Here is a 20,982-nt window from a genome sequence, read left to right as displayed (position 1 = left end):
ACCCTAAACCCAGCCTTGTGCAGCCAGATGGGGTGTGGGTTCTGAGAAGCTCCATTTATAACAAGTCTCCAGGTGATGGGGAAGCTCTGTAAAGTTTAAGTGCTGGGTTAGCTCTTGTCCATTTTCAGAAAGCGCCCACCCCTACTGCCCCATTCTTTACTTCTTGTCAGCTTTCTTGACAGAGGCACATGGATACTCAGAAAGGGGGAATAAACATTCTAATATCTCAGAACCAACAGAGATGAGTCTAGGACTTGACTTTCAAAATGTGCTCCCTGGACCAGCAGCGTTCATATCACCTGGGCTTGTGTTAGAAATGCATTTAGGTGGTCCAGGCAGTGACTTTCTGAGTCAGAAACACTTGGAGTGGTTTGAAGAGGTCATCGGGTGCTTCTGATGATTTATAAAGTTTGAGAACCACTGGCCTACAGTATAGATGACCCAGCACAAGCTGCATGCCTTCATTTATGCAAGGTGTTCACCCTTCTGATTTCTGTAAAGGATGAGACACTGCTTTCCTTCAGACCACAATTCTTTTTAGAGAAGCTCACAGACCTAAAGATCCAGAAGAGATTTTAGAATCAATGTCATAGGCAGATGATGCCTTTAAAACAGACAGCGGCCCTACCAGGAAGAGGGAATAGTTTGGTCTCTTAAAAGCAGCCTCCAGCTAGTCTGACAAGATCCACTGGGTTTTAAATTAGAAGACAGGCTCCTAAGTTGAAGCTGGTTCAGGTGAATCTTAGTATTGACATGTACCGGCTGTGCAGCTTTTAGGAACGCTCAAGATCATCTGGCAGCCTTACTTTTCGTATCTGAAACAGATATAATGAGAGTTCCTCTCTTTTACATGGCGATTTTGAGGCAGTGAGTGAAAAGGGCTTTGCTGAGGGCCCGGTAATCAGCAAAGGCCCAAAGAATGTCAGAAGACCTGTAACCATGATATGCATTGCAGTTTTCTGATTTTTAGTTCCCTTATTTTAAATTGGAAGTAATTGTAGTGCCTAAAAGTGGTGAGTTTCAGTAATAAAAAAACGGAACTGAGTGAATCTACGCAGCAAGAGAATCTCAGATCTTCCTATGAAAGATGAGAGGACGGAGACTGGACCTGTCTGCATCCCCAGCCTCCAGGACTGGTTTCAGCACATGTTCAGTGCTTGCTGAACGGACACGTGTGCAATTAATCAAGAGCTAAATTTTACAAAAGGAGCTATTTTCAGAATCTAGTTAGAGTCTTTCAGAATCTACTGTATTCTTAAGATAATCTAGATATCTTATTTTGCTTATGATAATCTTTATGATAATTATGCTTATTAGTACGAGCAAAATTCTTTGTCTGATACTCCCAACAACCCCATGAGCAAGGTAGAAGGTACTTATCTCGTTTTACAGAGAAGGAACGCAAGTCAAGGAGCGTGGGTGAACTGCTACGGTGGAACGGAGTGACAGTTTAGGTTATCTGACCTCAGCACCTATGCTCGATTATTCCGCTTGCTGCTTTAACACTCTGGGCGACTTTAGCCGGTATTCTCTAGAAATAAGCAACAGGGGTGGACAAGGTTAGAAATAACTTTTTAAGTACCTGTGGGAAACATGGAAAAAGACATAGAAATGCACTTGGATGAATCAGTGATTTTTTTAAAGTCTGTAGCTATAAGCTAATTAATTCCTAGCCAAAGTGAGAAAAGAAAGGCTTTTTATTTTGTTGTTAATATAATGTTAAACTCTGTTCTTGTTAGATATAATACAGATAACACAAAGACAATTGTACAGCTAAGTGCATTGTTCCAAGGTGAGCACCTCTAAGCCACCATCCCTGTGAAGAGGGAGAAACAGGCAGGACATTGCCTCCGCATAAGCCTGACCACTTTTCTGACTTGTTTGGTGATCACCTTCTCATTGCCAACGTGAGCATCCCCAGACACTATAACTGAATTTTGCCTGTTTGTCTTTACGTAGTCCTTTCCAGTTTATTTTAATCTGTAAGTGCTTCCGTCACTCCCTGTCGTTGAGGAAATGGAATAATCCTATAATACAGGGTTTCTCAGCCTCAGCATTACTGACATTTTGAGCAGGATAATTTTTCTTGTGGGGGTTGTCTTATGCGTTATAGGATGTTTAGCAGCATCCCAGGGCTCTACTCACTAGATGCCAGTAGCATCCCCTTGCCAGTTGTGACAACCAAAAACATCTCCAGGTACTGCCAAATGCACCTTGGGGCTAAACTTGCCTCCAACTGAGAACCATTGCTGTAGAGTTTCCCTCAGTCCTCTTAATCTTCTGAAAATTGGATCTTGGATGAGAGTCTTGACCAGATTCAGATTCAATTTTTGTGTTTCTTTTATTCATTGTTAAGACTACTTCCTAGGTGGTGGTGTGTACTTCCCCCAGGAGGCACATAATGTCTGTAATTTCTCTTTTTGTGTTGCTAGCCACCATTGATGCCAGTGCCTAGATCCTTTGTAAGGGGTTGCAGGATGTTGATATGCCAATTCTATCATCCCCTAGCCATTGATTTGTGAGAACATCTGTATAAAGAGAAGCCTGCCTCAGCTACAATTTGGGTGCCAGTATGGTCTGAACGGGAAAGGTATGATACAGGTGAGCACCTCTAAGCCACCATCCCTGTGAAGAGGGAGAAACAGGCAGGACATTGCCTCCGCATAAGCCTGACCACTTTTCTGACTTGTTTGGTGATCACCTTCTCATTGCCATTCTCCTGGAATGCCTTCTCATTGCCATTCTCCTGGAATGCCTTTCACCTAACAGCCAGCCTTTACCATTCTTGCCATTTAGACACACTCTCAGCTTTTAAGACCCAATTTATCAAATGAGTTGGGACCAGTGTGACCCCTGACATCAATGACCTCATAAGGTCAGCCAGCGCTCCTGTGCTGCTCAGGCTCAGTATGAAACGTATCATGTTGGGCATAATCATTGGTTGTGATTGGTTCCCATGTCCGCTCTCACTAGGAAGTGAGGAAAGACTGTCTCTCACTCTTCCTTCATCTCACTGCCTAGATTCGGACCAGGCAGCCTGGTACCTTGGAAAAAGCACACGCTTGGCAGTGAGACAAAACTGGACACAAACTCCAGATCTGAAAAGCAGCTGCTGGGTAATTCAAGTGAGACACTCAAAGTGTGGGGGCTTCAGTGTATTACCTGTCAAAATATTAAAAGTAAGATCTCACAGAGCTGTGTTTCCGGATCGAGTCATTTGGAACAGTGCTCATGGGAGACACATTCACTACAAGTATACGGTGTGCTTTCCTATGAAAAAAGTATGTCCTGTTTAAGGAACACTTACTATGGGCCATGCTCTACTACGTGTGCCCCTTGTGTGCCTTCTCATTTGATCCCCCTGCAGTGCCCCTATCCTGTGTGGTAGGTGAAGAAAATGAGGTTTATCACAGTCAAGTGGCCTGTCCAAAACTTCCAAGCTGATGGTGGGTTGACTCTAGACTAAACTCAGACCTTCCTGATGCTAAAATCCATTCTGTTATCCACTGTGCATCCTGCCTTTAACTGGGTGTTAAGCTTTGAATGAATGGATGGATGAATAAATGACTGGATATAAGAAGATGATGCTAGAAGTTTATTATCAAATAATTCTTTCTCCCCAGAGGGCCTCTTTTTCCTGAAATTCAGTTAAATCTGGGCTTTTCATTTCACATTAAGGTTGAGGCAAGAAGGAGCAGAGCCGTGATTTGGGTGTGGATGCTGGGGGACAGTAGCATGTCAGGTCCCGTCTGGCTCCTGTGACTGTCCGGTGGTATGGTTTGCATGTTTCTCACCTGTGCTCACACACTGCCTAGCACTTTTTTCTAACCAACTCTTCCCCCTCTTATGATGAGAGGCTCACTGGTCTACACAGTCCTATTGGCAGCATAGCGCCCTGGGTGAGGCCTATGTCCCTGCCTCTTCCTTTCTACACAGCTATTACCTGTTAAAGGGGGAGTTTCCTAGTTGTCACCTGGGCAGACAGTGGAGCTGGGAACCTGGCCAGATGTCAGGGTGCCACTAGAAGGAATTTAAGCCGGCATGGCCCAGGAAGCTGAGCCTTCTTGAAAAGGATGTGGGTGGACAAGCAGCCCTATGGTTTCCTCCAGGGGGTGGGGATCTCCTGTCCACAGCCTCTGAGTGGGACCTCATCCAAGTGGGAAGGGGAGAGACTGTTAGGTGAACTCCCACTGAAATGGGAAGCTGCAGCACCGGGCGTGGTGCGTGGACCAGAGCGGGTCATCGGCACCTCTCTCTTCTTTGTCCCCCTCCCTGTCGGGAATGCTACATGGACTTCGTGTGACATTTCCTGGAACCCATTCTGTGTTCACACTACAAGTCACATCTATGTTTTCAACACAAATTGATTTCAGAACACATTAGTGAACTATACAGCTATTTGAAATCAAGTTTTATTTCAGAATATATTCAGAGTGAAGATTTTTGAGTTATATGATGCCTTTATGGTTTGGAGAATACAAAAAAAAAAAAAAAAAAGTGCCCAGGCTCCCTTTGGGATGTTCTGGGTTTTGATCTAGCAGATAACATTCTACTCTGATAGTCATCCACCATTTTGATCGGCTCTGTTGTATTGCATTGTATTGCAATCGATAGCAGATACTCTCCCTACCTATCTTGTGTGACCCATCCTAGCATTACTATTATATTGAGTGGCTCATCTTTGCAATACCATTAAATTTTCATATCAATTTTTAGGATATGTAGTTTGATGGATCAATTTAAGTATTTAAAAGAAATAATAGAATAGTGAATAAAGAGAGGTGTGTATTTGCAGTATTATCCAATATGAAATATATTCAATATATAAAAATTATATATATGTGCATTTTCATATATAGAAGCAAATCATTTGAGAGATGAGTTTTACTAAGAAAATACAATACAGTTCTATCTGGCAAGGATTTATGGAGGAATGATTATATCCCGGGCTCTGCCATTCCATAAAGTGCTGGAGATACAAAGATGAATAAAGAAGGACACCTGTCCTAATGGAGGTCATGGTACATCTGGGAGCCAGGCATGTGAAGAAACAACCATAAAGGAAAAAAAAAATCACAAAGTAAAGAATGGACAAATTAAACTGCCAACTTTTGTACATCAAAAATATCATAAGCGGACTTCCCTGGTGGCACAGCAGTTAAGAATCCGCCTGCCAATGCAGGGGACACGGGTTCGAGCCCTGGTCCGGGAAGATCCCACATGCCACAAAGCAACTAAGCCCGTACGCCACAGCTACTGAGCCTGCGCTCTAGAGCCTGCAAGCCACAACTACTGAGCCCATGTGCCACAACTACTGAAGCCCACACGCCTAGAGCCCGTGCTCCGCAACAAGAGAAGCCACTGCAATGAGAAGCCCGCGCACGGCAACGAAGAGTAGCCCCTGCTCACCACAACTAGAGAAAGCCCGTGCACAGCAACGGAGACCCAACGCAGCCAAAAATAAATAAATTTATTTTAAAAAAAAATCATAAGCAAAATTATGATTAAAGAGCAAATCTGGGACATACTCAAAACTAATGTGATCTAAAGAAGTATTTTAATATTTGAATAAACAGCTCTTGCAAGTGGATAAGAAAAAAATACCATCACCCCAATGGAAAACAGGGGAAAGACCTAATCATACAGTTCCCAGAATTGTATGTGTGACTGTACACACACACACACACACACACATACACACAAACATATGAAAAATTCAACTGTGTTGCTATTCAAAGAAAGAGAAATTGAAGCAACTATGCATTTACACCTTTTACAATAAAATATGGGTGGAGCAGTTGCTACCATGACGGGACAGAGGAGTGTAACAGCCATTTCCACCCTACTGGTGGGTTTGTTAATTAAAACATATCTTCTGGAGAATAATCTGCAATATGTACATAGAGCTTTAAAATATCCTCTCTTTTGTCCCAGCAGTTTTACTTGTAAGCATCCCTCCTAAGAGAATACACAGGTATATAGACAGAGATTAATGCACAATTAAGTTTTCTTAATTAAGAAAAAATTAAAACTACTGAATAGCCCAACAGTAGGAGGTTGAATGGTCATATAATCTGTTGTCCATCCTGACAGGCAATTACACTACTGTTAAAAGAGGGTTCCCTGGGCTTCCCTGGTGGCGCAGTGGTTGAGGGTCTACCTGCTGATGCAGGGGACATGGGTTCGTGCCCCGGTCCGAGAAGATCCCACATGCCGCGGACCGGCTAGGCCCGTGAGCCATGGCCTCTAAGCCTGCGCGTCCGGAGCCTGTGCTCCGCAACGGGAGAGGCCACAACAGTGAGAGGCCCGCGTACCGCAAAAAAATAAAATAAAAAATAAATAAATAAAGAGGGTTCCTGAAGAATGTTTAGCAGTGGTGAGGTCAGGTGCAGTAGAAGAAAGACCTCAATTGTGTATAAAAATAGGGGAAAATAGCGGAAGGAAATGTTTATTTTCTCATCTCTACATTTTATTTCTCAAAATTTTGACACTGAGTATGCATTATCTGGTAATTTAAAAATATCAATAAGTAAAACCTAAGAACTGAATTGATAATCATAATGCAATGTGAGTCGAGAATTATACAAAGGAGAGAAAGGTTTCCAGGAGATTGATCCGTTAATTCCACCTGATGAGTCAGGCAGAGAAAGCTAGGGAAAAGACGGATTTTAAAGACTGAGACATAATTTACCCTGTGGGAAAGGTAAAGAAGTTCATTTGGGGACCTCCAGGAGCATGTGTTGTGCAAATGACAGAAGCATAAACATACCTGGCATGTTGAAGGGATGAAATTGATCTGGTGTGACTGGACCATGCACTCTGCAAGGCACAGGGCTCAGCTGAATCAAGAAAGGTAAGAGATGCCAGGCTGTAAAAGGGTTTCCATTTTCAGGCCATGCTAAGGAGTTTAAGCATCAAAACCTAACCACAGGGTCTGGAAGACTCACAGCTGAATGCTGATTGGGAAAGACACACACACACACACACACACACACACACACACAGTAAGATAAATTTCATAACACAAATCAAAGCAAAAGCTTACATATAAATATATGTACAAATGCTTTTCAGAAAACATCTTGGGGAGGGGGTAAAAAAATCAGTGTTTTCTCTATGATAAAATTCAAAGAAAACCACGGTAGGAAAAGAATTACCATACTTAAAAATACTGTTTTTTCCCCATCGTTAACTCTTCCCTGTCCTTCAAGGCTTCCCAGCCTTCAATAAATCTGTTGGAGAGGCTATTCCTGAGCAACTCTTCCCATAGCAGCTGTTCCTTCCTCCTGGCTATCTATTAGTGATCACTAATTAGATTGTAGACTTCATACAGACAGTGAAGAGACCTACCGTACATGCCATTGTATCCCCAGCACCTAGTAAACAGAGCATGCTTATACTCCAATAAAGATGTTAAAAAAAGAAAAAAAAGTAAAAGAAACAAAACGCAGAACTAAGAAAGGAAAGGTTAGTGACTAGTTAGGGTAAGTTTAAATTTAAATTTACTCAAAAATAGAGTAATACTATTTTGATTGCTGTAACTTTGAAATATAATCTTTCTCAAGATTTAAAACAAAAACAAAAACACAGCATGCTCAGTCACAGTGCCTACCTGAATGAATTCACCATGCCCCTGCATGTGAAAGGCTTTATCAGCATTCAGGAGGCTGGCTACTTCTGTAACTTCTCATGACTCAGACCACTCCTAGTTTAGGAATAAATGCAGGCATGCTGGAATGGGGTGATAGCACCTTTTATACACATATGGGTGTTCATTTTGAAATTGTTTTTAAGCTTGGAGACAAAGAGTGGCTAGATAACACTTTGCTTGTGGTTAGGCAGTCAGAAGCCCTGGGCTTCTGCCACAGAGGCTTCTCATTTAGCCTCTGCCACAGATTCCCCAAGTGGTATTATTGATAGTTTTGCTTTGTTCCTTCAGTTTCCCCCCCTGAGCTAAGAGGCTCTGAACTTCCTCTGAGTGGCTGATTCTAGCATCCCACCACAGGAGCATTTATTGCTTACCTACCTCATGATCTCTAGTGCAAAGTACAGCAGGAAGCAGCAGCTGATAAATGCTTGATGGCTTGTTCATCAAAATGTCTGTTAGAGGTCTTCCCTCGTGGCGCAGTGGTTGGGAGTCCGCCTGCCGATGCAGGGGACACGGGTTCGTGTCCGGGAAGATCCCACATGCCGCGGAGCGGCTGGGCCCGTGAGCCATGGCCGCTGAGCCTGCGCGTCCGGAGCGCTCCGCAACGGGAGAGGCCACAGTGGTGAGGGGCCCGCGTACTAAAAAAGAAAAAAAAAAAAAAAGTCTGTTAGATTAGAATTCTTTACGTTTTGAGACTGATAACACCATCCTATAAAGTTTCTGGGAAGTTCTTGAAGAAAATATCTGTTTCTTCCAGTGTGACAGGGGATTTTTTACAACTGTACTTCAGTGGGAGAGTCCATGGTTTCCTCTGGGGACTCTCTATCCCTTTATTAGGGTAATAGCATAATATGAAACACAGTTAGCCCTCTGTATCCCCTGCATTCATGGATTCAAACAACTGCAGATCAAAAGTACTTGGAAAACAATTCCAGAAAGTTCCAGAATTCAAAGCTTGAATTTGCTGCATGCCAGCAACTATTTACATAGCATTTACATTATATTAGGTATTATAAGTAACCTACAGATGATTTAAAGCATATAGAAGGGTGTCTGTAGATTATATGCAAAATCTGCACCATTTTATACAAGGGACTTGAGCATCCATGGATTTTGGTATCCGCAGGTGGGGTTCCTGGAACCAGTCCCCCTCAGATACCAAGGGACAACTGCAGTGTTTTTGCTGATGCTAATACTGAAGGTATTTTATCCCCACTGATATATTAAGTGTTCCTGCTGCCACCAGGAACACTGATGTATCACATGTCTCAAGCAGAAGGCAGAGGTTTTGAGCTCAATAAATATATTCATATTTACTCCATAGCAGGGGTCTGTGCATTGTTTTTCTACACATGGAAACAGCAGAGTGAGGGCAAGAAACTGTGAAGTCTTGTAGACAAACACCATCACAGATTTAGCTCCCTTGATTTCACTCTCAGTGTTGGGGCGATTCCTTTGACTTTTATATATTGTCAGGATATATATCTATATCTAGGGATAGACATGGAAGTGATTTCCAGAAGAATGAACAGACGACACCATAATTTGCTTTCAGTGATAATGCATCTCCTGGGGGTGGGGGTTTCTCAAGCAAGTGATTATAGTCCGCAAATCAGAGGATCAACATAATTGCCACCTCCTGCTTCAGAAACACTTGAACTAAATGTCTCTGTGTTTCCATACCTGTGAATGATGTGGACGTGGGTGTTAAGCACACAGAGAACGTACAGATGCATTTCTGGCCAACGTAAATTGAAGTGAAGATATTTGAGAAGAGTAGGCTTTATCCTTGATAGGAAGAGGTAAGATGCTGCAAAGTCTTGAAGATGAATAGAAGAGTGAACTACATAATGTTAAAGCTGTTTTATCTGTCCCATCAAATATGTGGGAAGCTTGATATTGCTGAGGTCTATAGCTGTCTAATGACTTAGTATTTAATTTAAAAGGATTTCCTCCTTTAAGCGTGTGGTGTTGATTGTAAAAACCTGTACACTTCCTCTTAAGGTACCTCATAATTCACTTTCTTCATTGTCTTAACTGCAAGAAGCTTGTTAGGATACTGTGTGGGTGAGATGTAGCATTTACTAATTTTATTTTTCCTTTCTTTTCTCAGTTGCCATTGTGTTTTTGCATTTGAGTACCACCTGTATAATCAGCCTATGCAATAGCTTCAGTTTCATTGTTATCATCCTCTTTACATTAAATTTTCACTTTTCCGCCACAGGCGCCTTATGGTAAAAAAAAAAAAAACCATTTTCTTCTGGAGCCAAGAAAGGAAGTACACACGTGTAATGAGCTTCTGTATCGTGCCAGGCTCTTTGCTCCATTAGCTCATTTTACCCCTGTGTAATCATCAATAAAGATGCTTATACCCATTTTTTCCTCAGATAAGAAAACTGACATTTAAAGGCATTAAGTGATTTTCAGGTGTTCATATGTTGGAATGGAAGTTACACCTGCCGGTGGCTTTACTTCTTCGTGACCTTTGCATAGAGTGTTTGCTGAGGAATAAGAGCCTACGGGATATTTTTTTCCACTTAGAAATAACGTGGTGTTATGGAAAGTGCACGGAATGTGCAGTCAGGCAGGTCTGGGTCCCACTTATACTCCTGATTCTCCCTAGATGCCTGTTGGAGATTGGTTAGACTCTCTTGAGTCTTAGTTGCGCCTTAAAAAATGGGGTTGGCCAGAGCTCTTTCCATGTGTCTGCAGGATTAGAAATACCACTCTCCCGGGATGGGCTGGATCAGAGGGAGCTATTCTTCTCTCTTTTTTTTTTTTTTCTCCACCCATCCTCCGTTTTTTCAGTCTGTGAGCCATTGATGGAGGTTATTGATGGCTTCTCCAGGTGGAAAAGCAGCTCAGTGAGCCCCAGAGAAGGAGGGTTTTCTTTTTCGGTCTGTCGGCATCACCCTGTAAAAGAGAAAAGAAGAAGCAAAGACAGCCATGCCTTTCAAGCCAGCATACAGGAATTGGAAGAGGGGTTTGTAGGCGATAAATCAAAGAAAATAGTCTAGAATTGGTACAAACGAAATTTGAGCTTAACAAGTGCTGGAGTGGTGAGGCGGGATTTGTGCTCCTCTAGCTGAAACGCAAGTACTGTACCTCCAGGGGGAAGGCAGCTTGTTGGCAAATTCTCGGAGGCACAGCAGTACTAATCTCATCCTGCCTGGGATCGGGGACTCACAGCCTTTCTCAAAGGCAGAGCTCTAGGCAGTCAGTCAATGCCCCTTCTTTCCCGGCACACCTCCCTTACCAAAAATATCAGGTACTGTGTACTGAGCCCCACCACAAACCGGGCGCTTGACTACAACAGGGGAGAATTTACAAACAAGTGTATATCCATGGAGCTCCTTATTAATGTTCAACTTCTTGGGTGTTTTTTTGGACTTTGGGAAAGGTAATGTTATTGTTTGTGTATCATACAAAAGTACATATATATGAATTATCTCACAGCAACAATTTAACCTTCATGACAGTCCCCTAATCATGTACATTTTGTCGATGAGACCGCCTGTTCAGAGAGGTTAAACAGCTGCCTCAAGGTCACACAGCTATTTGGGACACAGCTGGTCCATTCAGTGCCATGTGGTCTACACTGGCTTTGCAGTAGCACCTTGTCCAGGGACAGTATCCTGGGAGCATCGGGCTGTGCCCGTTTCATCAAAAGAGATAAATCTGCAGGGCTGTATTGCTTGTTAGAGGTAGATTCTCCTGAAATACCCTTTTAGCTATACTGTGAAAGCCAGTGATTCAAAGATCCTTGCCAAAGGATCATCATAAATCCTGTTTAGACAGAGAAATCCCTGAAGGAAGAAAGGTTCTTTGCAGTGGCCCACAGCCTGGAGCAATAGTGTCCAGAAGAGAGAAATTTGCAACAATGCTTGAATGAGAGCCAAGGGGCTTGTTTACATGGGCAGGGGCACAGATGGCCCCATAAGTAGGATTTGATGAAGAGTGCCCCTCCCCCCACAGGAGAGTGGGTAAGGGCTTTTGGACAGTGCTGCTGAGTGGCCACTGTCACATGTGGATTCTTATAATCCTTGGCCTGAGTTGCTATGTCTCATTCAGAGACAAGCAAGCTTGTCTGATATTCTGTCCCAGACCTTGGTGAAAATTAAAGGCGTGGCTGACAGCCATTTCTTCCAGTCTTCTCTTCTCCATCCTTTTAGTCTAGTGAGGCTGGCAGACCAGTCTGGCAGTACACACCCCCCAAATGGTGGAGAGATGAGCAGATCACCAGACACACAAGCTTTTCCTTCTGTGAAATCAGTCTGCTCGTGTTTGCCAGGATCCACCACGTGTAGGACACAGTGCTCTGTGCTACAGGGTGTGGGATACGAGGGAGGAGAACGGTGAACTTTGTGTGTGTGTGTGTGTGTGTGTGTGTGTGTGTGTGTTTAGGGGTGCTTTCTTCCTTTTGAAAGGATATTTCCAGGTACATGCATTTTAATAAAAAATATATTAACCATTTCTTCCACCCAAGGATGGAAGATGCTTTAATATCACCATAATAAGTTTTGCATTATTCTGTATAACAATTAGGAAAGGCTTATACAGAAAAACACTATTTTGAACACACACCTTCTGAGACAGGGTTGGACTTGGAAACAGAGGTGAAAATTAACACACAGCGTACATCCATGGGAGCTTCTTATTAATGTTCAACTGCTTGGGTGCTTTTTTTGGACTTCAGGAAAAGTAATGTTATTTTTCATGCATCGTACGCAAATCTATATGAATTATCTCACAGCAACAATCCTATAAGGTAGACACCATTAGTATCACATTCCAAATTTTAAAAAAAAGAAGGTTCAGAGCAGTTAAGTCACATGCCTGAGGTCACACAGCTAATATGTGAAGGAACCGTCACCTGGACCCCAGGTTACTAAGTCCAAAGCACCTGCGTTCTTGCTCCTCCCTGGAATTTTATGGAAGGGCAGTGAAAGAGTTAATTCGGGCATGTCGAACTAGTGCTGCTTTATTACTGTCATCAGCAACTTATTCCCTATGGAGCCTGGGTGTTTTTGCAGTGCTAACTGATGCACACCCCCATCCTGTCCTTTGTGACATTCCTGTGCCTGCTTCCACAGCCAGGCAGAGGAACAAGGGAAATAGGAAGTTAAATGAACTCCCCAAAGGGCAGTCACCAGAAGTCAATGGGTATTTGCTTTATTCTATTTGTTTGATTTAGAACAAAACAAAACAACGAATGTTCCCTGCCTCTGGGTCCAAGGACTTAGCAGCAGATTTAACAACAGAGGTTCCCATGAATAATGAAAGAATTTCCAAGTTGTCTGAAAATGACCATGACATCAAAGAGACACACCAAAATGAAGCTCAGGTGTTTACTTCCTTTCCCAAGTGACCCAAGCCTCAGCAGCATCATATCCATCACCTGGGCTCTTATTAGATATGCAGGGCCTCGGCCCCCTCGCCCACACCTGCTGGAGCAGAACTACATTCTACTACTGTCCCCAGGTGACTTGCCCAGTACCTCCCAGCCAAGGCCAGGGCCAGGATGAAGTGAGGGAGTCACTCAACAGGGTCTAAAATTTGAGTGCCCCAAAATGCAGTGATCAACATGAGCAATTATTTAATGCAATATTTTAAAAATATTTTTAAAAAGTTTTAAAGGTAGCTGAACATCTGCAGTATTCTCCTTTCTGGATCCTTGGGGGAGAGGGCAGGAGAAAAGGCTAGAGAAGGTCTGGGAGTTTTGATTTCTTGTTTTCTCTAGATAGTCTGAGTTTTCAGCAAGATAAATTGCATTGAGTTGTTTCTATTTTGGTCTGCATACCTCTATAGTATTGGATTTTCCATAACTGTAATTATACACAAAGAATGTACCATTATAACCTGAACATTTAAGTTCCAAGTTCAGTTCGACTGCCGAACATAGATCATACTAATGACGATGATAATGATCACAGTAAGTAGGTAGCGTTTATCGAGGCCTTGCTGTATGCTAAGTGCGTTACATGAATGAACTTATTTCATTTTTACAAGAACCCTATGAGGGAGGTACCGTTTTTATCTCCACTTTAGAGATGAGGAGATGGAGGGATACAGAAGTTAGGTTAGCTTGTCTGAGGTTGTCCAGTTCGTAGTAACTACAGGAGGACGAATTCAGATCCAGGCAACTCGCTCCAGAGACTGCTCTCTTTACTGCTTTACAAATCTACAAATAAAATGTGAAAAATGAATTTATATGGTATCCAAAGTTATAAAGCAAATTTATGCACGCTTTTATTCCTTCAGTGTGCAAGTATTAGGTTGCCAAGTGTCTTTTTATTTTGAAAATGTCCCTTTTTACATTTGTTTACGTTAAAATGCTCTTTAATTAATGAAATGAGAGTAATAGACGATAGTAGTTGCCTTTTAAAAATGTCCATAAAATTTTGGCTGCCATTTTCTTTTTAATTAAGCCAGGAGTGGGTTGGGGAGAAGATGCTTTTTAGCTGGAGGGAAGACAAATATTTCAGGGTCCTCCTTGCTATGCCGGCAGCACCTATGAGCCCAAGTGGGCCCCATGTGGCCCTGCCCCGCCCCGTCTTTGCTTCTGCTGCAGCCCCTGCTCTTGCCTCTCCGGCTGGTGTCTGTGTGGAACTCATTAGCAGTGGGTGTGTGTCTCGCCACAGTGGCTCATTCTCAGGGCTGCCAGCAATGCCAGGGATCGGGGCCGCCTCTCTGGCTGTCCTGGGAGGCTGCCTCTCTGGGCTGTCCAGTACAAAGCTGGGCTGCACCCTCTCATGGCCCTGCAGACTTTGGTGTCCCCACAGGAGGTGTCCTAAGATCGAGGAGGAAAGGTGCCTTGGAGATGGCATTGTCACCACCGGATCCGGCCTCTCAAGGAAGACTCTAGGTGGCCAGCTGCAGCTCGGTGACCTTCGTGGTGGTGGAGTGAGTAGGCACTGGATTTAATGCGCCTGGCCTCTCCATCTGCCAGCCCGGGGGGGAAGATGCCAGCGACACTGGCCGGCCTGGATGAGGGACAGGAATGGTGGCACAGAGATCCCAGCAAAGGGAACTGGCTTTTGTGGACACAAGCTCAGTGCCGTTTTATGTATGCCTTGCCCACGCTGTTGCAGCTGTCCCCTCCGTACCTCTCTGTATGCTGTGCACTGTCTATACCTGCTACTCACGTCCTGACCTCCATACGATTCAGGGTTTGTTTTTAATTCTGGCTTGGGCGTTGCTGCTGCCAAAGCCAAGGCTCAAGGCTCAGCCTGGACTGTTGATCCTATGTTAGGAGTTTCCGAAAGTTTGTTTTGGCCCAGCTGTGAGAGAACTGACGTGGGCTGGGCCCCGTTGCCAGATTGTAGTGCCTGGGGACATGCGCTTGGGGCATTCTTTCCATCTCTGTCTTTGTCTGGTCTCCTCCTCATTAAATCTTCCTGGGTCTGTGGAGCTGACTACCAATTGGTGCCTGACCTACTTACAGGGAGCCACCACGTTCCCCTTTACTCATCATAATAAATGGATCATAACGGCTGGTTCGCTGTGATTCAAAGTGGACTCTTATTTTAGAGTCATTTCTACCTCCTTGGGGTGTGTATTTCTGCATGTGGATACATACATGTATTCACGTGTGTGGATGCACATACATCCAGGTGTGCGGGTGCGTGTGCGTGCTGTGCAGCTGCCTGAATGAAGGCTGGCGCTTTCCATTGCTATGTTGGGATTTTGCTTTTGGACAGCAGTCCCGTTGCTTTGTATCGAAGACTAGTTAAAGGGCCCGCTGTTTTCCCTGCGTCCACCCCCTTTCATTTTCTACTTGGAGCACTTTCTCTCAAGCCCGGGTGCTCACATTTTCTGCTCTTGGTGTCAGCTCTGTTTGCCTCTCTTCTGCCAAAGGGCACCATGGAGTTACTCAAAGGACCTTTTGAACTGTTTGTTCAATGAATGAAGAGCTCATTCGGGACAGTTACTGGGACAGCACATGCTTCCAACTGGTCCCTGACTCATGCCTTTTGGCTTCTGCCTCTGCTGATCTCAGAAGCCACATGGGATGTTGGTTTTGTCGGTGTATCCCGGTGTCTGACCTTTTCAACACCATTTTATCATGCATTTTGAAAGATACTTTCCCCCTAACAAACTGCATTTATAAAGTAATAACCAATCTGTGTTCTCATTTTTAATTAATCATATATACATAATTGTCAATCAGAGTTTCCAATCAGTATGAGTTAATCAGAGTTAACATTTATTTATTTACCAAGCACCTTCTATATGGCTGACCTATGCCAGGTGCTGGGGATAGAAAATTGAACAAGATTAGCGGGAGTTTTAGTGGGAGTTTCCAATATATAATATTCCTGTTAACTCATCATTTTAATTTGGGTAAAATTTACTGAGCGCCCTTTGTGTGTTTGGAGTGGTGCCGAGTGCCTCGAGTGTATCACCTCTTTACCTGCTCAGAGCGACCCGGTGAGTTAGGCATTAGAGACACACCACTTTTCACGTGAGGAAACTGACAAGAGTTACAGAGTTGAGTCATTCGCTCCAGGTCACCCATTTAATTACAAGGCAGAGGATTTGAACTCAGGATTATAATACTCTAAAGCTTTCCCATGGATATTTCAGTCACCAACTCCCTGAATTCCTTCCTTTTCTTTTCTACTGGGTAGGTGTTTTCTTTTGTGGGCAGGAGAGTGCCCTTTGTTTTCTCCATGTTCTACTGCTTCTAGTTTAGGATTTTCCCCTCAGTTTTACTGAGATATAATTGACATATAACATTGTACTAGTCCAAGGTGTACAATATAATGATTTGATATAAGTATACATTGCAAAATGATTACCACACTTAATTAACATCAATCACCTCACAGTTACAAATTTTTGTTCTTGTGATGAGAACTTTTAAGATCTACTCTCTTCGCAACTTTCAAATATATAATACATGATTGAAGTCTCTGTTTATAGTTTAGTTTGAAGTCTCTGAATGAGTCTGTTCAACAAATGAGTCTGTTGCCTCATAGAATAAATGGAGCTTCAAGTTTCCTAAGACATTCAACTTACTCACCTCCTGATTGCTTAGATGGGGAAACTGAGTAGCAAAGAGGCTTGCCCGTGGTCACAGTGTCAGCGTCTGAGCTTGAACTCAGCACCCCTGACGTGCAGGCCAGTTGTGTTGATCACAGCACATTTCCTTGTTACTGGCTAATTTATTCTGAGCTAGGTGGCACATCTCAAGATATCTTCTGGGTACTTCTATCCAGGCGTGAGGTTAGAGCAGCCAAAATTAGATGATGATGCAAGCTCACTAAGTGCAAGGTCTAATTTTGTCCACCCCTTTGTCCCCAGTCTCCAGCACATTCCCACGTCCACCCTAGGAGGTCAGCAGGTGTGTGTTGGATGAATGAACTGGATGAAATGAAGGGGGGCCTCCAGGGATAATCCTCTCGTGCTATCTTTTTGGTAGTTGCTGACCTCCCTTCTTGGATTCTTCCATACCACAGGGTACTTTAGAATCAAATTGATGGTATCCTTATTTAATTTGACACTTCGATGATTCAGTCATTTAGTATCGTAAACTATTTTCCTGTTTCTATTTTGGAATAAACTGGCTGGTTCTTTTGGTACCTCTTGACAGAATAGGGTTTTTTTTTGTTTTTTGTTTTTTGGGGTTTTCTTTGGCTGTACCGGAAATTGATAGAGGGATCTCAGTTATTAGACCACTAGTTCACTTTGGGTGTGGCCAGCTCACATACCTTCCTTGCGAGAGAGACACTTCGAGTTGCATGATGAGACTATAAAATTACAAATTTATGTCTAGGACAGATAATATTTTTTTAAATTATAAAGAAATGAGGAGGAGAGGAAAAAAAAAAACACTCATGGTTCATTCACTCTGACTCATAAATTGTCCTTATTTTTCTCCTCCCTTCCAGTACTCAACTTAGTCAGGAATATTTTTACATCATCGTAATTGGAGTAAAGACTGTGTTTCATAATGAACCACATTGAAATATCCCAACATGTTCTTCCACATTGCTTTACAATTCACATAATTTCAGCTTTGGGGAAGGACTGCTATTTCATGCAGGGTGTATACTGTGTCTTACTTAAAAATTGTTCTATTACAAGAAGGCAATTTTGGCTTTATGTGAATAGAAAGATGTAATTCTTATTGGGAATCTGGGTGAAATAAAACGGGATTAGAAAAGATTTGCAATACCTAGAAGGTCCTGTACTTCAAGTCAGTTATTCCATATCCATCAGCTTGTTAAAGCTCAAATGCTCTGTTTCCTTAAAGAAAAAAAAAGGACACTTGAAACATGCATAGAGAAGCCTAGAATTGGTCAATACCAGAATTGTTTTGGTCCTTTTTCTAGTTTTAATAATTCAGATAGTTAAGATGCCTTTAAAAGCAAGCATCTTTCCTGATTGCCAGGAGCATTTTCCTCATTTCTGAAGATGGGTAGCATTTAACTGACAGGCAAAACAACCACAGCAATAAGCATTGAAAGCTGAGTACTTAGGAAAGCTGACCTGGTCTTTAAACTTCTTCAGGAAAAACAATCAGAAAGGCAGAAAACAGCTGAAGTAAATCCATCTGCTCACGTTCAGGTCAAAAGCCTGTGAGGATTAGTCCTTAAAGGACGTTATGGGGTTTTAGGGGATGCGGCTGCAGAAGTGATCTGGTGACGAGCTGACTTGGAAGAGAAGGTTGGGAGAGCTGTCATTAATTCTGTTTGTGTCGTAATTCGGCAAGGTCACTGGAGAGGATCTTCCTTAGGCCACTAAAAATAGACAGTCTAATAGATCCAAGCGTGCTGTCATCTCTCCTCTCCTTTCCTTTCGTCGTGTCTTATTTTGGGAGCTCTCTTCATTCTTCTCACCCGCCTGCCTCCTCTGTCAGCTTGCTTTGGATAAGCCATTTGTCCCCGTGTGTCGGGCATGAGAGGGAAGGCAGGGAATGTCAGGACCCCCGCTCACCTTGCAGCTATCAGATCCATCCTTCCTTCCATCCTCCTTCCCTCCCCCTACCTTTCTGTCTCACCTTAACTTGGCCTCCCAATTCTATGTGTTTATCTCTGCAAAGAAACTGGCACATAGAACTACTCAGTATGTAATTATTGAATCAGTGAAGGAAAGAATAAATGAATGAATGGTGAGAGCTGTGGAGAAGGCAGTATTCTAGTAAGGGAACAGTGGGGCTAGGAAGACCTCTCTCTCCCTTCAGTGTACATCCTATTACTGTTGTAATACCCTCCTCTTTCCACTCCCTTGTGCCCACCCCCACCTCCTATGTAATATGTCACCTGTTCACATATGTGTTCTCTCTGTCTAGTCATCTGTCTGTTGTTGTGTACATCTGTCCCTATCTAAACATGCACATCCACTCAGCATGAGATTCTGTAAAAATTCCAAGGAGTCATTTAACTCCTGGATTCATTATTTCTATTTTTCCCCTCTTGATTCTGTGAATTTCATGCAGATGTTTGTGAACAAAATCTTACTCCCAACCCTGCTATGTATAAAATGGACAAACCAGAGCCTGTGTGAATTAAACAGAAGAAAGGAGGAAGCTGTGGGGATCCCAGAACCCTCCACCCATACTGCCCTCACCCACCATAGCCTGCAGTAGCCTTTGGGGTATCTGGGAATTACCCAGTCTCTGCTAAACACAATTAATAGAATCACTGGATTAGATCACCACCGAGTTTCCATTTTGCCCTTACATCCCGTGATTTGTGATGTCCCTCAAACTTCAAGTCTGCGTCTCTGTGTTTAAGGTTTGTAGCAATGCAGATAATCATGCAGTGGGTGCTATAGGAGCTAAAATTACTGCAGACAACAGAGCTTCCGCTCTTCATAAGCTCACAGGGATTGGGGGTGGCAGACAAATGTAATTATTCCCTAAAACAATGAGGTATCCTAGGACTTAAGGCCAGAATGGTTGATAAAGATTATAAGCAGTAGGTATTGCCTCTCATTCCATCAAATGTTGATTGAGCATCACAGCTGATTTAAAGGGATCCTAAGATTCAAACCACCTTAAATGTTCTGTGTCATTCGTCACTATGGTTTGCTGTTTATTTTTCTGTTCACATCCTAACTCTGCCACTGATGACAGCTCTGCAGAAATAGCGGCTGTGCTGTTTGTACTCTAGGGTCCTGAGTAGGATCTGGCACATAGCAGATACTCAAGAAACACTGATGGACAGGTTGAATGGTTGGTAGGGATGATGCTGTGATGAGCTGTGTGTGCAAAGTTGGTAAAGGAAAGTGAATTATCAGAAGGTAATCATTTTGTTAGGGCCTTGGAGGACAAGAAGTTTATAAAGATGAAAAGATGAAAATGCATTCTGTGTAAGGCAAAAGCGGGAGCAATGGTAGGGAACAGTGAGATCATATATGGTAAGTTGAGCAAAAAAAGATCAGTTCCTGGAAGGAGCTGCCCTAGGTGAGGCTGAAGGCCGGCTGAGCTCGCTCATGAAGGGCCTTCCCTGGGGGTCAGGGTGAGGTGAGTATGGAAGCCCTGGAGTCAGTTTGCCTGGGTTTGAAGCCTTATAAGCTGGGAGACTGGGGTACATTAACTCAGCCTCTCTGTCTTATGTTTCTCCATTTTCAAATTAATGTGACGATCCCTGTAAGCACAGAACCTAGAACAAAGCAGGCTTGCTTGTTGTTAAAAACAGAAGAGGCCAACCCAAGGAGACATTCGATGCTTTGAAATCAGGAGTGGCACAAGCAGACTCATGGTGTAGAGGGAGCATGTAGCAGCGTGTGGAGGATGGACTGGCTCTCAAGTCCTCCTGGGAGAAAGATGCTGCCTGCATCCTCCCCCAACCCCTTCCTTCCCTTACCTGCTAGAGACTCTGAGTGTCCTCCATGTGCCGGCACTGCCAAATAATTCTAGTTCCATTACGTTTACTCTCAGGATATTGCTCGTTGCCTAAGGCAGGGTCATCTATGTGAGAACCAATGGGATAAATAACTGTCTGGCATCAGTATCTGGAATGGCTGTGATCTAACTGAGGACCAGTTCTCCCTTCGTGGGCACGTGGTCTTGCACCTGATCGTGTTTTCCTGTCCCTTTGTGTGACGCAGCCCTGGCAAGTGTGTGACTTCTTAGCCAGAGCTCTGCCTGTGAACCTTGGCTCAAATTATTTGATGCTGTCATCTCTCCTTTTCTCACTTTTGTTATGTAAAGCAGCACTGTATGTTTTCTGTGCTACATGCATCTTTGCAGGCAGCCTTAAATTCCCTTTGGAATGAAATGGGATGTGCGTAAAATGCATGACGTGAATTGTAGAGAGAGGCAGGGTGGGTTCTGTGCCCAGTGAGTTTTCAACCTAGTTTCTTCTCCAGGAAGACCTAGGTTC

At 43.3% G+C, this 20,982-nt stretch overlaps 1 protein-coding gene across 1 annotated transcript in view; it reads left to right on the top strand.

Moving 5' to 3' along the window:
* The window catches only part of CDH11 (cadherin 11), a 144,981-nt gene that overhangs the window by 29,152 nt on the left and 94,847 nt on the right, over positions 1-20,982 (top strand). The window lies entirely within an intron of this gene.

Source organism: Grampus griseus (genome assembly GCF_964374135.1).
Source record: "Grampus griseus genome assembly, chromosome: 19".
Taxonomy (NCBI): Eukaryota; Metazoa; Chordata; class Mammalia; order Artiodactyla; family Delphinidae; genus Grampus; species Grampus griseus.
Note: the sequence above shows the minus strand (reverse complement) of the source record. Positions and strands in the feature narration are given on the sequence as shown.